General features: G+C 44.2%; 1 protein-coding gene across 4 annotated transcripts in view; it reads right to left on the minus strand.

Annotated features, from left to right (window-relative positions):
- The window catches only part of LYN (LYN proto-oncogene, Src family tyrosine kinase), a 111031-nt gene that overhangs the window by 62418 nt on the left and 28613 nt on the right, over window positions 1–20000 (minus strand). For 2 of the 4 annotated variants that reach the window (XM_027128071.1, XM_027128070.1), the window contains exon 1: window positions 14540–14915. The exons of 1 other annotated variant lie outside the window; for it this stretch is intronic. The gene's annotated coding sequence lies outside the window, so the exon portion shown is untranslated. Of the gene's footprint in view, window positions 1–14539; window positions 14916–20000 lie in introns of those variants that run through there. One more of the 4 variants, XM_027128072.1, reaches the window with a different exon arrangement.

Raw genomic sequence — 20000 nt, forward strand, 5'->3', positions numbered from 1 at the left:
AACGATCCCCCAGACAAAAGTGGCCTTGAGCTTCCAAAGTAGGTTGAGTTGGTTCAAGGGTCGTTCACAGGGACTCGTCCTAAAACAGTTCTCATCCATGCAGTCTGCAACCAGTTGCATGACTCAAGAGATGTACTTTGCCCACCCAAAAAGAAGCCCTTTAGACACCCTTTGATTGTTTTCCTTCTTACTTTACTTTCAAGGATGAGACTTTGGAGGCTTTTTTGGGGAAGCAAAGTCCACGGAGGAGTTGCGATGTTTCCTCCAAACTACTTATCAGAAAGGAAAGGGGTCAGAAAAGACTCACAGGTGTCCGTGGGAGGGCAGAAGAGGAGAGAGTGCCAGAATTAACTCCACGACCAATGCCATCAACTCCAACCTAAGTAGTTGTCTTTTTTTTTTGTCAATTTTCCTAAATTCCTTTTGCAAGAGATAGAATTGAAAAGGGTATAGCCAGACTCTCTTTACTTAGGCAACTAAGGTTTTTGTTTCTTATACACCATGGTAATCATTTTCATACATTCTTGATATTTTTCCTCAATAAAATCACCCAGAAAGCCATTGTCAACACAGTTGGAAAGCTGGTAACCCAGGTCCACCTGGCTCCAGAGCCTGGCTTTCTTTTTTTTTTTTTTTTAAAGGAATTTTGCCTTTTTTAAAAAAATTTTATTTATTTATTTTTGGCTGTGTTGGGTCTTCGTTTCTGTGTGAGGGCTTTCTCCAGCTGCGGCGAGCAGGGGCCACTCTTCATCACGATGTGCGGGCCTCTCACTATCGCACCCTCTCTTGTTGCGGAGCACGGGCTCCAGAGGCGCAGAGCCTGGCTTTCTTACTTGACCAGCCTCTACTATAAAGCCCTCCCTAAGGTCTAAATACCTTATGAAACAAGAACACTGTCTTGGGGCAACTAAGTCAACGTCATTTCGGTACTTGGCAATCCCCAGCTCCCAGTTCTCCTTGAGGTTCCATACCAAGAGCAAGGTTTTGACCACTTGGCCCACAGAGCTGCCCCTGTGGCGTGAATTTCACCTCCAGTCTGTGACTAAGTTTGAGCCATCGGGCTCCCCCTTGAAGGAAGGGCGATGTGATTTAAAAGAAGTACTCTTCATTTACAAGAATGAGAAACAGGAGTCTGAAGAGGAGAGCACTGGAAAGACTAGGACTGGTATTGAATCAGTGTCCAAGGGGGCAGCCACCCCCCAGCCACGTTTTTTTTTTTAACTGAGCATCTCTGGCTTTCTTGCTTCTATGTCATTTCTTTATTACTATTTTTTTTTTTTTTTTTTTTTTTTTTTTTTGCGGTACGCGGGCCTCTCACTGTTGTGGCCTCTCCCGTTGCGGAGCACAGGCTCCGGACGCGCAGGCTCAGCGGCCATGGCTCACGGGCCCAGCCGCTGCGCGGCATGTGGGATCTTCCCGGACCGGGGCACGAACCCACGTCCCCCGCATCAGCAGGCGGACTCTCAACCACTGCGCCACCAGGAAAGCCCTCTTTATTACTATTATTATTATTTAATTAATTTTTATTGGAGTATAGCTGGTTTACAATGTTGTGTTAGTTTCAGGGGTACAGCACAGTGAATCAGTTATTCATATACATATATCCACTCTTTTTTAAATTCTTTTCCCATATGGGTCGTCACAGAGTATTGAGTAGAGTTCCCTGTGCTCTACAGTAGGTCCTTATTAGCTGTCTGTTTTATATATAGTAGTGTGTATACGTCATCCCAATCTCCCAGTTTTTCCCTCCCCCCTTACTCCCTGGTAACTGTAAGTTTGTTGTCTATGTAGGAAACATCCACTTTTCCTATTAAGAACCAGCTGGGTAAGGGGGTGGGGTGGGAAGTGGCTTTAAGACTATCTAGATGGTTCCAGGTCCCCTCCCTGCTTTGGGTCTCCCACACGGTGGAGCATGAAGGAAAGGAGGTGTCAAGACAAGCCTCCCCTCACTCAGCCTGTTGAAGGTTTGAAGGAGATCCAGGTGTTTCCGACTGTCCTAATGTGATCCATTTGCTTGGGGGGCGGGTGTCAGTGTAACATTCCCCCCAGTCAGCAGTGCCGGTCCTATTAGCAGGCACACCAAGAACATGGAAAGAAGCTATGGCTTCTCTCTCCTCAAGTAACACAAGAGAAACCTGCATCTACCTACATCTTGGAAAGGAGCAGAAGAAATGTGAAGGACCAAGCTCTTCTCTTAAAGGAATAGAGTCGTGATGGAAAACAGACTATTTAAAATGGAAAAGATCTGAACCCACTTGGCAAACTGAAGGCCATTTTTCCACCTGCTGCTACTCAGAGCACTGGAGAGAGAAGAGTTAGACAATGTGAAGCTTGCTTTCTTGATTTCTTTGCACAGCTGAATTGTAACTGTAAAGTCTGCATGCCTGCTACACACAAGATGCAGTAGGTTCTGGAATTAGATAGTGGTGATGGTGTTACAACTCATGGATACACTGAAGACCACTCAACTGCACACCTTAAAAGGGTAAATTGATGGTATCTGAAGTGTATCAATAAAGAATTAATTTAAAAAAGTTCCCCCCCCAACCGGAAATGAGAGATCCACTGCAGTATGGCTGATTTCTTCTTCATTAACTTTTCTTTATGCCTTTGTGATCAAAGTCTGATACATTTTAATTTATCTCGTGTTTGCTGATGTCTTTATCTGGTTTGAAACCATTTCTTTATTATGTGCTTTAAGACACAGGCACGGCTGCAGGAAGACCCAGGGGTTAGGAATGAACTATAACATGAATGTGTAGCATAAAAATGTAAAGCTAACCTGACACAAAGATATTTCGAAATAATGATGCGTAAATACAGCAACTTGACTGCGTTTATTAGAACTTTAATAAACCAGTACAGTTTTAATCACTACATGTATTAGTATAAGTCCAGAAAAGAAGTGCAAGACAACTCCAGAGATAGATGAGGTTCAAACACCTGGAGGTTTGGCGTCCAGGACAGAGAAAGTGGAAGAGTAACTCAGCTCTTGCCTGGAAGAGAGAGTGGAGAGGTCACGAGAAGTGCAGGGAAGTTAGGAGTTGGGACACCTGACTGCTGGGTCCAGCCTGGACTGTCCTATAATGATTGACAAAACCACTCCCGTCTCTGGCCTCTAACCTCCTCACCATGAAATGAAATTGCTGGGCTTGGCGGGAGAGAGTAAGTGACAGTCTTCACCTTGACAACACTTATCAAGGTCTTTAAAATGTATTCATTTCCCAACAAATCCTCACCTCCATAAATAAGTGATTTCTAAGAAAATAACTGGGCAGTTACACAAAGCTCTGTAGAAAAGGATTTTTATTGTGAGACTGTTTGTAATACCATCCAATTAGAAATAGACTTGCTTGACATGGAAGCGACCTAAATGTCCATCGACAGACAAATGGATAAAGAAGATGTGGTACGTGTAAACAATGGGATACTACTCAGCCTTAAAAAAGAAGGAAATAATGTCACTTGCAGTGTGGAGAGATTATCATACTAAGTGGAGTAAGTCAGACAGAGAAAGACAAATAGCATATGATATCGCTTATATGTGGAATCTTAAAAAATGATACAAATGAACTTATTTACAAAACAGAAACAGACTCACAGACTTAGAATACAAACTTATGGTCACCAAAGGGGAAAGGTTGGGGGAAGATAAATTAGGAGTTTGGAAAGTAACATATACACACTACTATTTATAAAATAGATAACCAACAAGGACCTACTGTATAGCACAGGGAACTATACTCAGTATTTTTTAATAAGCTATAATGGAAGAGAATGTAAAAAAAAAGAATATATGTATATATATATACATATATATATAGATGTATATATATACACCTGAAACTAACACAACATTGTAAACCAACTGTACTTCAATTAAAAGAAAGAAATTAAAAAAAGAAAAAATAGACTTGTTTGCCAAATAATAGGTCATTGGTTAAATAAATGTAGAACAGTTCTCAAAATTCATTTCACCCAAAGCCAGTTTTCTGAGGATTTTCATTTTACAAGATGATCAGTTTATCAAAATTTGTATCTTTTAACTCTTTGTGAGGTGTATATAATTTCATATTTGATGGGATGTTTTAACAGCTTAGTTTACTGACGGTTTGTGTTAGTTTTCATCAGCTTAAGGGTATAACAATTCTTATCAAATGTAATTGTTTTAAAAGCTTTTGAAGATTTCTATGATGCTTTTTTTTTAACATCTTTATTGGAGTATAATTGCTTTACAAGGGTATGTTAGTTTCTGCTGTACAACAAAGTGAATCAGCTATACATATACATACATCCCCATATCCCCTCCCTCTTGCGTCTCCCTCCCACCCTCCCTATCCCACCCCTCTAGGTGGTCACAAAGCACCAAGCTGATCTCCCTGTGCTATGCGGCTGCTTCCCACTAGCTATCTATTTTACATTTGGTAGTGTGTATATGTCAATGCTACTCTCTCACTTCGTCCCAGCTTACCTTTCCCCCTCCCCGTGTCCTCAAGTCTATTCTCTTTGTCTGCGTCTTTATTACTGTCCTGCCCCTAGGTTCAACAGAACCTTTTTTTTTTTTTTTTAGATTCCATATATATGTGTTGGCGTACGGTATTGGTTTGTCTCTTTCTGACTTACTTTACTCTGTATGACAGACTCTAGGTCCATCTATGATGCTTTTTTAAGGAATGCTCTATTTTTAGAAACTAAGGATAGTTGAGTCTTCTTAGAACTATATTAGCCTTAGTTATTAGTAATTAGTAGCCTAATTATTAAGAATAATTATGAGATAACCGGAGAAATTTGATCATTTACTGAATATTTGATAACAGTAGGAATTATTGTTACATTTAATAATGGTATCAAATTTATGTTGAAAAATGATTCTCTACCTTTTAGAAATGAAATTAAAATGTTTATGGATGTAATTTTAGAAATAGTAACTAGTAGCTTAAATGTAATATGAGACATGTTTGTTTCTGTAGTTTCCTAGTTCATTTCTTAACTTTATCTTTACGTTTTTAGGATTTTAAGCTAATTTCCAAAAATTCTTTGACCCTAGTAACATGTTTTTGGTTATGTTTGAGGCTCAGGTCTTCTGCTTCTTTCTAGAAATTCCTCTACACACCTTCACTTCCTTTCCGCATCTCAAAGCTGTCCCGTCCTTTCATATCAAATGATTTTACAAACAGCGGACAGATCATCACAGCTTCATTTCTCCGTAGGATCCAGAGGTTTAGCAGCTATATGTGTTGGGAATGTTTGATCACTTCCAATTTCTTTCTGATGCTTCTAAATTTAAATCTAAACTTAAATTAAAATTTTAGTTTTTTAATTGCAAAACCCTCATACTTGATACGCCATTTGAAGAACTAGCAGGAGAACATTAAAAATGCATAAAGTTTCCTTAAAAAATAGAAATAATATTCAAGTAGTTAAAAGAAACACATCTTCTGGTAAATTGAAACATTTGATAAATTCATCAAATTGGCCTTGAGGCAATTGGCCTTTGTAAAATTGATCTAGAAGATGATACCTCAACACGAAAGAGTACTAGTGGTCACTAAAATACTGTACATTATATTTGTTGACATAAAAAGATAGTCACAATATATTTAAGCTAAAAAACAATACATATAGCATAATACCATTTTTGTGAGGGGAAAAGATATAAATAGGCAGGAAAAGAGTCTAGGAAGAAAAATCCTAAAATATCACAATGTTCATCTACAGGTGATGGGGCTACAGGTATTTTGGGGTTTGCCCTTTTCATCTTCCTATCATATATATATCTGTGGATAGGAAATTATATATATACATTATATATATTTGGATATATACAATTATATATATATATACACATTTTATATACATATATACACATTTTATATACATATATCTATAATTTCTTATTCACGGATATATATATGTATACACACACACATCAGAGTCTGAAGGACCTTAGGTCACATTATTATATAAGGGTAATTAATTACCTTTATTCTAAAATTTTAAAAGATGTTTTTCATTTTGTGTAAATTATATATATGTATATATAACACATATATACGTGTCTTTATTATATATATATGTATATATATAAAACATGTAATACACACACACATACATAAACTTGTACAAAAATGGATAAAAATTTTAAGACAGGAGGATCTGAACCCATGGCCTAAGGTCCTTCAAGCCCTGTTAATCTGTGAGAGTAAAGAATCTGGGGAGGATGTAGCTGGAGCCGTCACCTTTGCTAAGATTGCTAGGAAAAGAAATGTCAATCATGAAGACGGTTACAGACCTCAGGAAAACGGCTCAGTGTCCAGGAGATGCAGCCAAGTGCGCTCTGGATGGACAGCAAGGGCCTGCTGGCTGACTCAGGAGATAACAAGCACTCAGGTCCCCAGGTGTACAGAAGAGGCAGGTTCAGTTGATACCTACAAGCCCCCTTCTCTTTGACTCCAAGAAAGTTGGAAGGTCGTGCCCAGATCCATGATGGGAATGAGGTGAGGGGCAGGGAAGGAGCTGCTGAGGCTGGGGGAAGGCTAGGGGCTGAACTGTAAGAGAGGAGGCCAGGGTCCTGACGCTCTCATAACAAATACACCAAAGATGCAGTGACGCCCCCGGAATCGATGTGCACAAAGCCGATCCCCATTTGCATAACTCTTAGTTGAGCAACTTCACACAGAGGAAGACATGGGGGATTGATGAAACAAGCAGGGGATTTTTGGTTTTGTTTCTCTTAAAAATAAAAGGGAACACTATGAAAACAAGATGAGCTCATGGAAACTTAGGTATCACAGGGAAAGGTATCATTCAAAGGACCAGAAGAGGAAATTCAAAGCAGAGTCTGAATTATGTACTACAACCCAAGAAGTGGAAGAAACATCAACCCTGTTTCTAGCCTCAGATTTTTATGATCAATGATCCAGCCACCTATCTTTAGAAGTATATAAAATGATATATTTAAATTTTACTTTAAGAGGTCAGTCAGGTTTACATAAATAGATTTAACAAAAAATAGAAACGATTATGAAATTGAGAAAAAGTGAAACTAAGCCCAAGACAGCGAAAAGAAGCTGAAGGTTATATCTTACCATAAGTTTCTGCACAATTGTTAGATACAGACCACAAGTCTCCAGAAGTTTAGGTTTTCTAGAGGCTAAACCGAAGATGAAGACATGCCGTGGATACATCTGCTTCCCTGCAACAGGCTTTCTCAGCCTCAGTACTATTGACATTTTGAGCCAAAAAATGATTTATTGTGAGGTTTGTCCAGTGCACTGTGGGGTAGTTAGCGGTATCCTTGGCTTCTACCCACAAGATACCAGGTATGACAACAGAAATGTCTCCAGACATTGCCAAATGTCCCCGATGAAAGCTGCGTGGCAGGAAACCTGATGTTTCAATTACTGGTAATGATCCTAAGTATAGATATTTTCTGTTACAGAGTGGGGCAGAACAATATGCTTTGTCATCAGTGAAAGGTAGGTTTACTAATCCGTTATAAAATGTAAAGGGCATAGCCAGAACTCTTGTTCAATAGATGTCTGCCACTCTGCTTACACACACAGAAAGATACAGACTCACAAAGACACACGCACACAGACCTGGTGTTTGTTGGACTAGACCCAGAAACTTCCTATGAGAAAATCATCACCCTGACGCTATACTTAAATACAGACAAACTAGTCTCATGAGATAAAGCTAGAAGAAACAGTAAGAACGATCTATTCTACCCACCCCCTCTTATGAAGAAACTAAGACTCAAGGAAGTCAAACCAAGATTAGTTACTAATAGATTTTATTTTCACTGAAGGGAACAAAAATAAACCGTCATTTAAAAGGATAGTAAACAGAATCAAGTCCAGAAATATAGTCAATTGATCCTTCACAAAGCAGAAAGGCAATTCAACGGAGAAATGACAGCCTTTTCAACAAGTACTGGCTGGAAAAACTGGACATCCACATGCAAAAAGAAAAATTAATCTAGACCCAGATCTTACATCTTTTACAAAAGTTAACTCAAAATGCATAACAGAACTAAATGTACAAATGCAAAACTATAAAACTCCTAGAAGATAACATAGGAGAAAATCTAGATGACCTTGGGCTTGGCGATGACTTTTTAGATACAAAACCAAACGCATGAGCCATAGAAGAAAAAAATTGATAAATTGGACTTCATTAAAATTAAGAACTTCTGCTCTGCAAAAGACACTGTTAAGAAAATTAAAGGACAAGCCACAGACTGGGAGAAGATCTTTTCAAAACACAAAGGACTAGTGTCCAAAAATACACAAAGAATTCTTAAAACTCAAAAATACAAAAACAAACCACCCAATCAAAAAATGAGCATGAGATCTGAAAAGACACCTCGCCAAAGACAGAGAAATGGCAAATAAGCCTATGAAAGATGCTCCACATCATATGTCACGAGGGGGATGCAGATTAAGACAACGAGATACCACCACACACCTATGAGAGTGACAAAAATCCAAAACACTGACACCACCCAAGGCTGGGGAAGAGGCAGAACAAAAGGAACAAAAAATGGTGCAGCCACTTCAGAAAACAGCTTGGTAGTTTCTTACAAAACTAATTATACTCTTAACATATGACTCAGTAATTCTACTACCTGGTATTTACCCAAATGAACTGAAAACTTCGGTTCTCACCAAAACCTGCCCACAGGTGCTTATAGCAGCTTTATCCACAATTGCCAAAACTTGGAAGCTACCAAAACATCCTTTGGTGTGACTGGAGAAACAAACTGTGGTCCATCCAGACAATAGAATAGTATTTATCAAGAAAAAGGAGTGAGCTATCAAGCCATAAAAAGACATGGAGAAAACTTAAATGCGTATTGCTAAATGAAAGAAGCCAACGTGAAAAGGCTACATGCTGCATGATTCCAACTCTATGACATTCTGGAAAAGGCAAAACTATGGAAACAGTTAAAAGTTCAGTGGTTTCCAGCAGTTGAGGGAGAGGGAGAGCTGAATGGGTGGAGCACAGGGGATTTTGGGGGTACTGAACTATTCTATATGACACCGTAATAGTGGACACATGTCATCATACAGTTGCCAAAACCCACAGAATGTACAGCCCCAAGAGTGAACCCAATGAAAACAGTGGACTTTTGTTCAGCATAATGTATTAATACTGGCTCATCAATTGTAACAAATGTATCACACTATGCAAGATGTTAATAATTAAGGGAAACCAAGGGGGTGGTGAGTACTACATGGAAAACCCTCTGTACTTTCCACTCAGTGTTTCTGGAAACCTAAAGCTGCCCTAAAAAATAAAGTCTATTAATTTTTAAGAAGTATATTGTGATAGAATAAGCGTCGAGCCACATACTTTTGAGTAAGTATTTCAGAAAAACGTGTCCTCAATTTTGAGAAGACTATTGCCTTAAAATATTTCTGCTGAGAAAAGTTGTACACAACTTCCAATGTGCCCCTTCCAGGCACCCAATATTCTCTACAATGATCAAGGGCAGGCTGTTACCTGCTCTGCCTTAATCATTGTGATGTAAAACACAATCGAATTTCATTCCAACTTCTTGACTGAATTCCCAAACTTCTACAATGTTAGCTTGGAAAAATAACTGGCAAGAGGTAGAAGTTCTATTAATGTTTAATAATAAAGTGGTATTCCTAACAATATGCCTGTAGCCATTTACGATAAATGCAAGATACGACTGATTTAGACATAAAAAACGGCAGGCAGAGACCATCTGATAATGTAGCCCTGAGTACACACACATATTTGCATAGTGAACAGGATTTTATCAGAAATTAGTAATCCTGCAGAAGCACCTCTGTCAACCAGTAGTTCAGTAAGTCGATTAAGTAAAAGTAGGATGGGTGGCAGATGCGTAAACTACATGGTACCATTCAAGGGACTATTGTAGGGCCACTGAAATTGAGGATAAGAAAGTGGTTGGATCTGGTGAGTAAAACTGGATCAGGGATGCTAGGAAGGAGGGGTAGGTGTCTGATGTTTCATGTTAGAGCTTTTTAGTTGTTTTGCTTTTTAAATTATGTGCAAGTATCACCTGGAAAGTGATATGCACTCTTTTTTTTTTAACATCTTTATTGGGGTATAATTGCTTTACAATGGTGTGTTAGTTTCTGCTTTATAACAAAGTGAATCAGTCATACATAAACATATGTTCCCATATGTCTTCCCTCTTGCGTCTCCCTCCCTCCCACCCTCCCTATGCACTCATTTTTAAGGATGGCTAAAAGAATTCTGTGACTAAGTTTTTAAAAAATGTTTATAATGTAATTTTTTAACAAAGCGAGGTTAAAATTTAACCTACATTGTGATCACATAAGTAGAAAAGAGTTTAGAAAGGAATATGGAAATCAAATTAAATCAAAATGGGGGGAGAATCAGTACAGTGTTATGATAGGTGATGGGTTTTTAAATTACAAATTAAAAACACATGCTTATTACAATAAAAGAAACTAATTTCTAGAAATTAAAAAAAATAAATCAAAGGTAAAATAAAGACACTTTCACACTTCTATGGTCAGTTTTTATTTTTCTCCCTCTCCATTGCCAACAGTGTAGCTATGACAAGCTACGCTGTTTTACTTTCATAAAAATATAGTGGTTGAAAAGAAAAAAAGGGACTTCTCTGGGGGTCCAGTGGTTAGGACTCTGTGCTTCCACTGCAGGGGGCAAGCGTGCAGTCCCTGGTGAGGGAACTAAGATCCCACATGCCGCATGGTGTGGCCATACATTAATTAACGAATTAATTAATTAAAAATACAGTGGTTGAATTCAACATGAAACACAGAGAGCCACTTACTTACGCCAGCCATCTCCATGCAGTGGGGCCTCGTAGACTCTGCATGAACTGGGAGGCCAGCGGCCCCAAAGGTGCAGTTTCTGTCCTGCTGCCCGGATGGCAGGGCCGCCTCACTTTCCTCCGATGCAGTGGGGGAGGCATCGCATCATCTCCACGGGGCTGGGCTGGAGTTCAGGGGCGTCCAGGGAGACAAAGGCCCAGAAGGCCCTTCCTTCCCGTGGCCTGGCTCCCACTCTCACACCCCGAGCTTGTGGTAAAGTGTGATGGCTAAAAGCCCGGCCACGACTCTAACCTGGGAGACCAGAGGTCACGGGGGCCAAGTCTTCTTTAAACAGAAGAAGTAAGGAAGAGAGAGGACTGGAAACCATTCCCTGGACTAATAAGTTTGAGGACAAAGCCCTGACTTACCCAGAATAGTGTAAGAGCCCAGATGCCGGCAGAGAGGATCACTGCACGCTCACTCCAGCAGTTTAAAAGTGCAAAAGAAGAAACTGAGGCCAGGGCTGGGTCCACAGTTACTTTCTTAAAATAGGTGTGGCCCAGAAGTATCATAAGCTGGAGAAGAAAGAGAAGGCGGAGAACAGGCCTACACCGTGGTTCCCAAACGGTGTGCCGAGGCACCCCAGGGCGCCACGGCGAACCCCCCGCGTTCCTGGGGGATAGTTCACATTTTCAAGGGAATCACAAGGACCTCTGCTGGACACTGTGAGAACTACTAGCTCTACCTTAGATTGTGCTGCACCCCCTCACATCTGCCTGAAAGCGGATTCTCTGTGGTTGCTGTGATAAAAAGCAGCTATCCCAGCTAGTGGGAAGTAGCCGCATAGCACAGGGAGATCAGCTCGGTGCTTTGTGACCGCCTGGAGGGGTGGGATAGGGAGGGTGGGAGGGAGGGAGACGCAAGAGGGAAGAGATATGGGAACATATGTATATGTATAACTGATTCACTTTGTTACACAGCAGAAACTCACACACCATTGTAAAGCAATTATACCCCAATAAAGATGTTAAAAAAAAAAAAAAAGCAGCTATCCCATGAAGATAAACCTGGGTCAGAAAGTGAGGATGGTGGGATCCAACTAAGATGCCGAGAGTTGAGAGGGCGTGTGGCACAGGTACACACGCCCCGTCAGTCATGTCCATGTGGGAGAACAGACAACTGTTCTGTCTTTGCTTTCGGTGGGTGTGTATCATTTTTGCAAATGGTGCTACGTTGTCACAACAAATGCAGGTGAAGTGGTTTGGATCCACCTCCCTAGTCACTGGAACTCTTTGGTGCCTCTTCTGCTCTAGGACTGCTGTGAGAAAGTTACTGCGAATGTAATTTTCATTGGCTGTGAACCAAGGGGCTTTGGGAACCTATGAGCCTGCACCTTTAAAAAGGGTCTAGCACCAGGAGAGCACAGAGCAGGTGGGTGCTGTCAGCTGCAGCTGCCAGGCTGAAAGAGCAGAGGGTGCGGCCCCTGCAGGTGCGCTTGGGGGGAAGGGGGGCGTGGCGGTCTGCCTTTCACGTTGCCTACCCTGCTCTGAGGAGAAACCACTGATTCCCAGGAAGTGCTGACACTGGAGAGGATGCCCCTGGTCACTTTCGGAAAATTTTACACCACTTGGACAGCATGATGGCTCTTCTGTTGAATTTCCATTATTCTTGGTGCAAATTTCACATTTTTCTCACCACCCTCATCACCCAGGCTCAAAAGCTCTGTCATCTCTGTGACATCCAGGTCCCATCTTATCCTCTGGAGTCAGGTCTCCATGAAGCCCTGTCATCTTCACAATGTAACCATGCTGGGTTTCTAGACTTAGGGAAAGGCGTGGACCAGATAAACAGTGTCATTCTGACAGTTTTCCCCTACATTAGTCTTCTTTCTCTACTTTATGATATAATGTAGATTACAAGATCTATTTTATCATCTGTCTGTCTCTCCTTGCGGGACTGCAAGCCCCATGAAAGTAGAGATTTTTGACAGGTCTGTACCCTGTTGTATTGCCAGCCCAGAGAACAGGGCTTGGCGCTTGGAAATGCGCTATACATGTTCATCATCACATGGAACGCCCAGTAGAATAAATGCTCAAGAAGTGTTAGGCATTATTATCACTACTATACCACCGCCTCGAATTCTGCTACCAACACCTCTCCTATTGCCAACAGGATAAAATCTCAAATATTCAACTTGCCCCTCACAGCCCGGCTCCAGTCCACCTCGACAGCGACTGTGTCCAGGACAGAAACTTGTATTTATTGACATGACGGCACCGCACTGCCTTCCCCGTATAGGCAAATCCAACTGACCCTCCAAAGCCGCATTCACACCAGGTCTTGTCTACATCCTTCTCTCCCAGACTACTTCTCTCCATCATCGATGCGGGACGTAGCCGCAAGCCCCGGGATGCCTCTGACGGTCCTGTTTCATGTGGTTCTGCAACGCTTGCATTGGCTCCTGTTAATGTGTAGGTGGCTCTCTCCTCCATGGAGACTGTAAACTCCTTGAGATACTATATCTGCTCTGCCTCTCACCCTGCTTCTACCGCCGAGACACACGCAGTCCCCCTACCTGGTCACCATGATGCAGCAACACACCTTTGTTGAATTAAAGTTGAACTTGGAAACCTCATGGACTACAGTTTGCGGTCAGAAGCAGTTCTGTACACAGATCCCATTCTTTTTATTAGCCACAACCTCTCTGGTTTATAACAGATGATCAAAAAATGTTAGTGCCCCAAACTGTTTTAGTTTCAGACATATCTAGACCATGACAGCCACCAAGATGCCCCCATTCACTGAGAGTCTGCGACCATTTAAAGAATTTGGGCTGAAATCTCTACTTAATAATTTTGCCCAAAATGAAGGAGCCCAGGGCTTTAGGATGAGGAAATTTGGGTCCAATCTGGTTCCTGCATTTATTAAGGGCCATATAAACATCAGCAAGTTACTTATTTAAACTTCATTCTACTTGGGACTTCCCTGGTGGTGCAGTGGTTACGAATCCACCTGCCAACGCATGGTCACGGGTTCGAGCCCTGGTCTGGGAAGATCCCACATGCCACAAAGCAACTAAGTCCGTGGGCCACAACTACTGAAGCCCACGTGCCTAGAACCCGTGCTCCGGAACAAGAGAAGCCACCGCAATGAGAAGCCCGCACACCGCAAAGAAGACCCAATGCAGCCAAAAATAAATTTTAAAAAAAACACGAAATCTAGCACCAATGGGACAATCTGTTTTAAAAAAAAGCCTTCCTTCTTGTACTCATCTGTACAATGCAGATAACACTCCTCTTTGAGGGGTTATTGTGAGGATTAAACGCAGGAGCCTAAGTTAAATGCCCCGCCTCAAAAAAGGGAACAATCGGTTACTTCCCGTTTTCCCTCCCCGTCCCCCAAAACAGCGAGAGGCAGATTATAGTGACACGATCGCATGTAAGTGAAGAGAGGCTCATGTGACTTTTGGCGCACAAAAAATTGCTAAATAAATATTGCTAAGGAGGCTTTAGCTCTATACATGTGGCTGAGGAGTGTGGATTCCACCGACAACTAAAGCACTGCAGCTTCCACAGCACTGCAGCCGACCTCGAAGGAACCCCACCTCCAACTCCGTCCCAGCCCTCTGTTCCCGTTACTGAAATGGAAGTGGTCCAGATTTCAGACCTCTCCCCATCTCACACTGGGCTCCCCTCAATGAGTCCGCTCAGTTCTTTGACTGTCTTTACAGCCTCACTCACCTACTTGGCAGGCAAACGAGTTCCGTATCTGCAGATCTTTCTTTTTCAGTTGGCTTTGAGTCTTTTCTCGGATTTTGTCACCGACAGAGTGAAAACCTGAAGGATTCTATTTTGGGCTTCAAGGCGGTTAGGCTGAAGGACCAAGGGGAACAAAGGAGCCAAGAGCGGGAACGCAACTCAGTCCCGGGTCCTCCACTCCCCAGGTTTACACCAAAGGATAAAGCCACCTCTACCCAGCTTCGGTGCCCTCAGGGCCGAGGCCCAAGCCTGTCAGTGCAGCCTCCGTGTCCCGAGTTCCTCCAGCAAAGTGGCTGTTCTCCGCCCATCACCCCTCCGCCTCCGGGATGCCCTCCAGCCAGTCTCACGCTGAGCAGGAGAGTCAGGACGGGCACATTCGGCCTTTCAAGCAGCCCCAGGAGGAGGAAGTTTCTTGTTCCCACGGGCCTGGGTTTTTCTCTTCTGGGTGTGTTTTCTCTTTCTGAAACCAGGAAGCTTGATTTGCCTAATGGTCAAACCCAAAACGATTACAGATTCTTTCTGCAAGAACCCACAGTCCCGTGGTCCATCCCCCGCTGTTAAAAGCAGTCTTGTTTCCAAACCATCCCGACACAGGGGGGGCTTTCTGTTCTCCCCAGTGAAGCCTGTTCTATGCCATTATCTTGATGAAAAATACCATATTAACAGATCACTCATGTTTCTGTTTGCCCCCTCTCACCAAAACACTAAAAGTGCAAACACTAAATTATATCTCAAGTCCCTAAAGAGACAAAAATCACACTTTCTTTTCCCTCTGCCTCTCAGTGCACTCACTTGGAAACTGAGGCCACTGCCCCCTACCCCCAGGGCCACAGTAGGGTGAGCTGAGCTGGTCCCCAGGGCACCCACTCTGGGAGGGCTCTTGTCAGCTTCACTTATGTGCGGTTACCCACAACTGCCTGATTCTTCCCAAAGAATCCTTTCTGCATTTGTCACTCGTAATTCTTTTAAACATATTTTCAGTGGCGCTGGCGAGAGCAGTGTGTCCTGTATTTGGTCCTCAATGTATTTATTAGGCCACGGTTCCTAACATGAGCTAAGCATTAGAACACCATGGGGGCTTTTAGGGGAAAGGCCCCGGCTCTACCCCAGACCATTTAAACCAGGATCTCTGGGGGTCAGGCCTGGGCGGCAGCATTTTAAAGTCTCCACAGGTGAACAAGTAACTCTAAGACTTTTAGGTAGTGGTGAGTGTGATGCAGAAAAAGCAGCGTAGCAGAAGAGGGAGGGACGGATGGTGGGTGAGCAGGTCTGTGTGAGAACATGCTTAAGCTGAGGACCCCGTGGAAGGAAACGGCCCCGCGGAGTCCCGCAGGCGGATCAGAGACGGAATGGGCGGTGGGCTGGGCTGACCCAGCATCAGAGGCGGGAAGTCGGCGAAGCACCGTGTCCCCCGAGCACCCTGGCTGCTTCCCACTGCAGACTTGCTTACTCAGCCCTTCCTTCAACTTGGGGCAACTTTTGTGCAATCCCTCAGCTTCCTTCCAGTATTTCCCCCTTTCTGCTTACTATAGCCAGAGGAGGTTTCCGTGGAAACCCAAAGAATTTCTACTAATGCCACAAGTTATTTAGTTTAAATTCATCTTACGTATGGAGTCATAGTTGACAAACGTGGAACTTCACATCAGGAAACCTGGGGGAATGTGTTACAGCCTAGACCACCGAGTATCCCAAATGTATTCCTCTACCTTGTCTGGACCTCCGTCTTCTCCTCCCTTGTATATCACGTGGGTCAAACTAAACACCCATCTCTTCCAGCTCAAATTCTGTGCATCTGGGGTCATTGTCACTTGTTGAATCTAATGTAGGAGAGACATAGGAGGCACAAATACCTGCAAGACACGGGCCTCTCCCCAAGGAGCCGAGGGGATTAGTCCTGGGGTACGTGGAGGCTGATTTCCCAGGGTGCACATACTCGGGGAACTCTTTTCTTCCCTTCTTTCTTCAGTTCATGTCACCAGCTCATTCGCACCATCTCCCCCTCCCACACTCCCTCAACTTCACAAGTCTGATAAAATATTATTAGTGTGGGGCTTCCCTGGTGGCGCAGTGGTTGAGAGTCCGCCTGCCGATGCAGGGGACACGGGTTCGTGCCCCGGTCCGGGAAGATCCCACATGCCGCGGAGCGGCTGGGCCCGTGAGGCATGGCCGCTGAGCCTGTGCGTCCGGAGCCTGTGCTCCGCAACGGGAGAGGCCACAACAGTGAGAGGCCCGCGCACTGCGATGAAGAGTGGCCCCCGCTCGCCACAACTAGAGAAAGCCCTCGCACAGAAAGAAAGACCCAACACAGCAAAAATAAATAAATAAACTCCTACCCCCATCATCTTCTTTAAAAAAAAAAAATTATTAGTGTATGCACTGTGTAGAAACATTTAAAGAGCAGTTTCAAAGCATGACTCTCCCTGACCTCAGTCATCACCCCAAATTACCAAAACCTGGTCTTTTATTTTTCTGTCTGTACACACACACACACACACACACACACACACACACAGTGTTACCATCCCCACATCTCTAGTTTAGAGCCAGACAGAGGTCAGTGTGTGCTCGTTTCTCAGGGGTGGGGCATCGTGACATTCAGCACACGATGAGGGATTTACGTCTTCCTTCACATCTGGTGCTCAGGAATCCCATCAAAGGCAGGAGACCCATTTGGAACCATTGTTCCAGTGTAAGTGTCTACACCGCCGCCCTCTGATGTAAACGCACGGCTCCATTGCTCTATGATCTGCACTCTGCCCACACCTTCCTGAGTGGTGTCATGTTTGGAAATCAGGCATAAATCTTTCAAAATCACCCAAAGTAATCTGATAATGTCCAGAAGAAGCAGAAAGTTTCTCCTGAGAAGCACGATTTTTAAATGAGAAAAGAGCATACCTCATCCGTTCTAATTTACTGGTTTTAAATAGCTAACATCTATTTAACTTTTACTGTGTACCTGGTACTGTGTCAAGCACTTTACGTGGACTGTTTCATTAAGTACTTAGGACAATCCTTCATATACTACTATCATCTCCATTTAACAGATGAGAAAGTTGAGTCTTAGGCAGGTAAAGTAACTTTTCCAAGGTGACAGAGGCAGTAAACAATGGAGCCAGAGTTGACCTGCTCGCTTTCGGGTAAGCACCATTTGCCCAAGAAATCCCGAGAGTCCACAATTGAGCACATGCGGTGAAAGCAGGGACCACCGTGCCCCACTGCCCACCCAGAATGGCTGCCCTCTGGCAGTGGGTGAGACCGGCTGTCAGATACTGGCAGGTAGAGGGATCCTTAGTGGGTGGGGTGAGGCTGACAGAGGACAGGAGCAGGAAAGAGCGATTACAGAATACACCTGTTCAGGGCAGAAATGGGCGGATACAAACATCTACTCAAGAAATGTTACAAGTCCCCTCCTGATGCTTTACAGAAGAAGACAGAGTCAACATTTCTGAGCTGCAGAGGACTGAAGGAGTCATCTAGGCCAGCAGCCTCAGCATCTCCTGGCAACGGCTTAGAATGGCCAACTCCCAGCTGGACCTCGGGCATCACTGTCTCGTCTATGAAACGAGGAGGCTGGACTAGTGAATCAGTGGTTCTGGAACTTCAGCAGGTGTAAGAATTGCCGGAGGGTTTTCTCGACCTCAGGTCGCTGGTTCCACCCACAGAGGGTCTGATTATGCAGATCTGGGGTGGTGGGGGAGAATTGGCATTTCTAACCAGAGGCTTGAGGATGTCTGGAACGGCTGAACGAAATCGTAAAAGATGAGGCAAAGAACGGTAAGAGTTGCAGTGGAAAGCAGGCAGCGTCCAGTTCTAGAATTCAGAGAGCTCGGACAGCCGCAATGCACTGTGATGGAAACACATTTCCACAAGGAAGAACAGATAACACACTAGGCTTTAAGTCAAGGTACAGCCTCAGTCAACCCATGTTTAATATACGAATTATAAAATGGGTCTTCTCATCTAATTAACAAACCCATCTCTACTGTCTATTTGGACGTCATTCAATTATCGCAATTCAAAGCAGGAGAAACCTCAGGCACACAGAGGGCTGAGAGCCCCTCCAAGTCCAGTGGCCCTGAATCCACTGCCATTGTTCACCTTCTCTGCATCTGTCTGAAACAGCTCCTCTGTTACAAACAAAACGCACAAGGTCGGGGGTGAAACAAACAAAACAGCAACCGCCTTGACCTTTCCTCCTTCGCCAAGTAGGTGCATCTTCTGGATTTTGTCCTGAGATGGTGTTTTCTCCTGTCTGGGAGGCGAGAGGGAGGCTGGCGGGAAAGAGGTACAAACAGCACAACCACCACGGAGGCTGTTGTCTGGATTCCCAGTACAATTCTGGAACGGAGGCCCCAGGGCCCCAGGGCTTGGGCTGGTGGCTGGACGCCTGCAGACGGTCCCGGCAGGGCCCAGTCAAGGCTGCTGGTCGGCCTGACCCGTGCACGTGGTCCCTCCCTCTCTGAGCCCCAAAGGGGCCTGACACTCTCACACGTGGAAACAGGGGCACTCGCGCTTTTTCTTCTCCACTGTCACTTGAAGGGAACATCAGCTCCCTAAGGAATGGGCTCATCCCAGCAGGTTTCAGGTTAATACATAAAACACTTACAGGGAGCAGAGGGCTGGCCTTCTGAGGACACACTCAGTGTTCCCCGAGCCCCTGAGAATTAGGGCCTGGACCCCCCGACTTACCTCAGAACCCTACACTACCAACAGAGCTGAGCTGAAAACTCTCCAGGGGCTTCCCTGGCGGTCCAGTGGTTAGGACTCCACGCTTCCACTGCAGGGGACACGGGTTCGATCCCTGGTCGGGGAACTAAGCTCCCGCATGCTGTGTGGTACGGCCGAAAATAAAGAAAAAAATTAAAATAAAAAACCTCTCCAACCTGGCTTTCCTTCCTCTTGCTTTCCCTTTATCATTCTCCCGCCACCCCCTGACACACACACACACACACACACACACACACACACTCACACAGACTCACACTCAAGTACACACACACTCGCACTCACACACACACCATCCGCCATGCTGCACGCTGCCATTTCCAGTTACCTTTCCAAAAACAACGACAGCTCTCTCCCCCGTTTCCTCATTCCTCACAGGACAGAGCTTGGCAAGAATCGCCCTTCACGACAACCTACATCCTGGGCTTCATAAGCCGCTTGCATCACCCCGACACACCCTGTGGACCAGCCCCATGGAAACCCAACCCTGAGGCCTCCATCCTCCTCTGAACCATCGCACCTGCTTCTTCCTGGAATAGCACCCACCCTCCCCCGCTCCGCCCGCCCCATAAGCAGCCTCCTTCTTCTTGTTTCACATGAAGCATTTCAAATCCCACGTCCTGTGTGTAAAGCTGTCCTGAGCTGCCAGGCAGAACTGCCCATCCCTCCAGGCTCATCTCTTATCCAAGCAGCACCCTCAGTGCCCAGGACGCTGCCA

This window comes from Aethalodelphis obliquidens, unplaced genomic scaffold (assembly GCF_003676395.1).
Source record: "Aethalodelphis obliquidens isolate GAN/ISIS:26980383/991018 unplaced genomic scaffold, ASM367639v1 scaffold33, whole genome shotgun sequence".
Taxonomy (NCBI): Eukaryota; Metazoa; Chordata; class Mammalia; order Artiodactyla; family Delphinidae; genus Aethalodelphis; species Aethalodelphis obliquidens.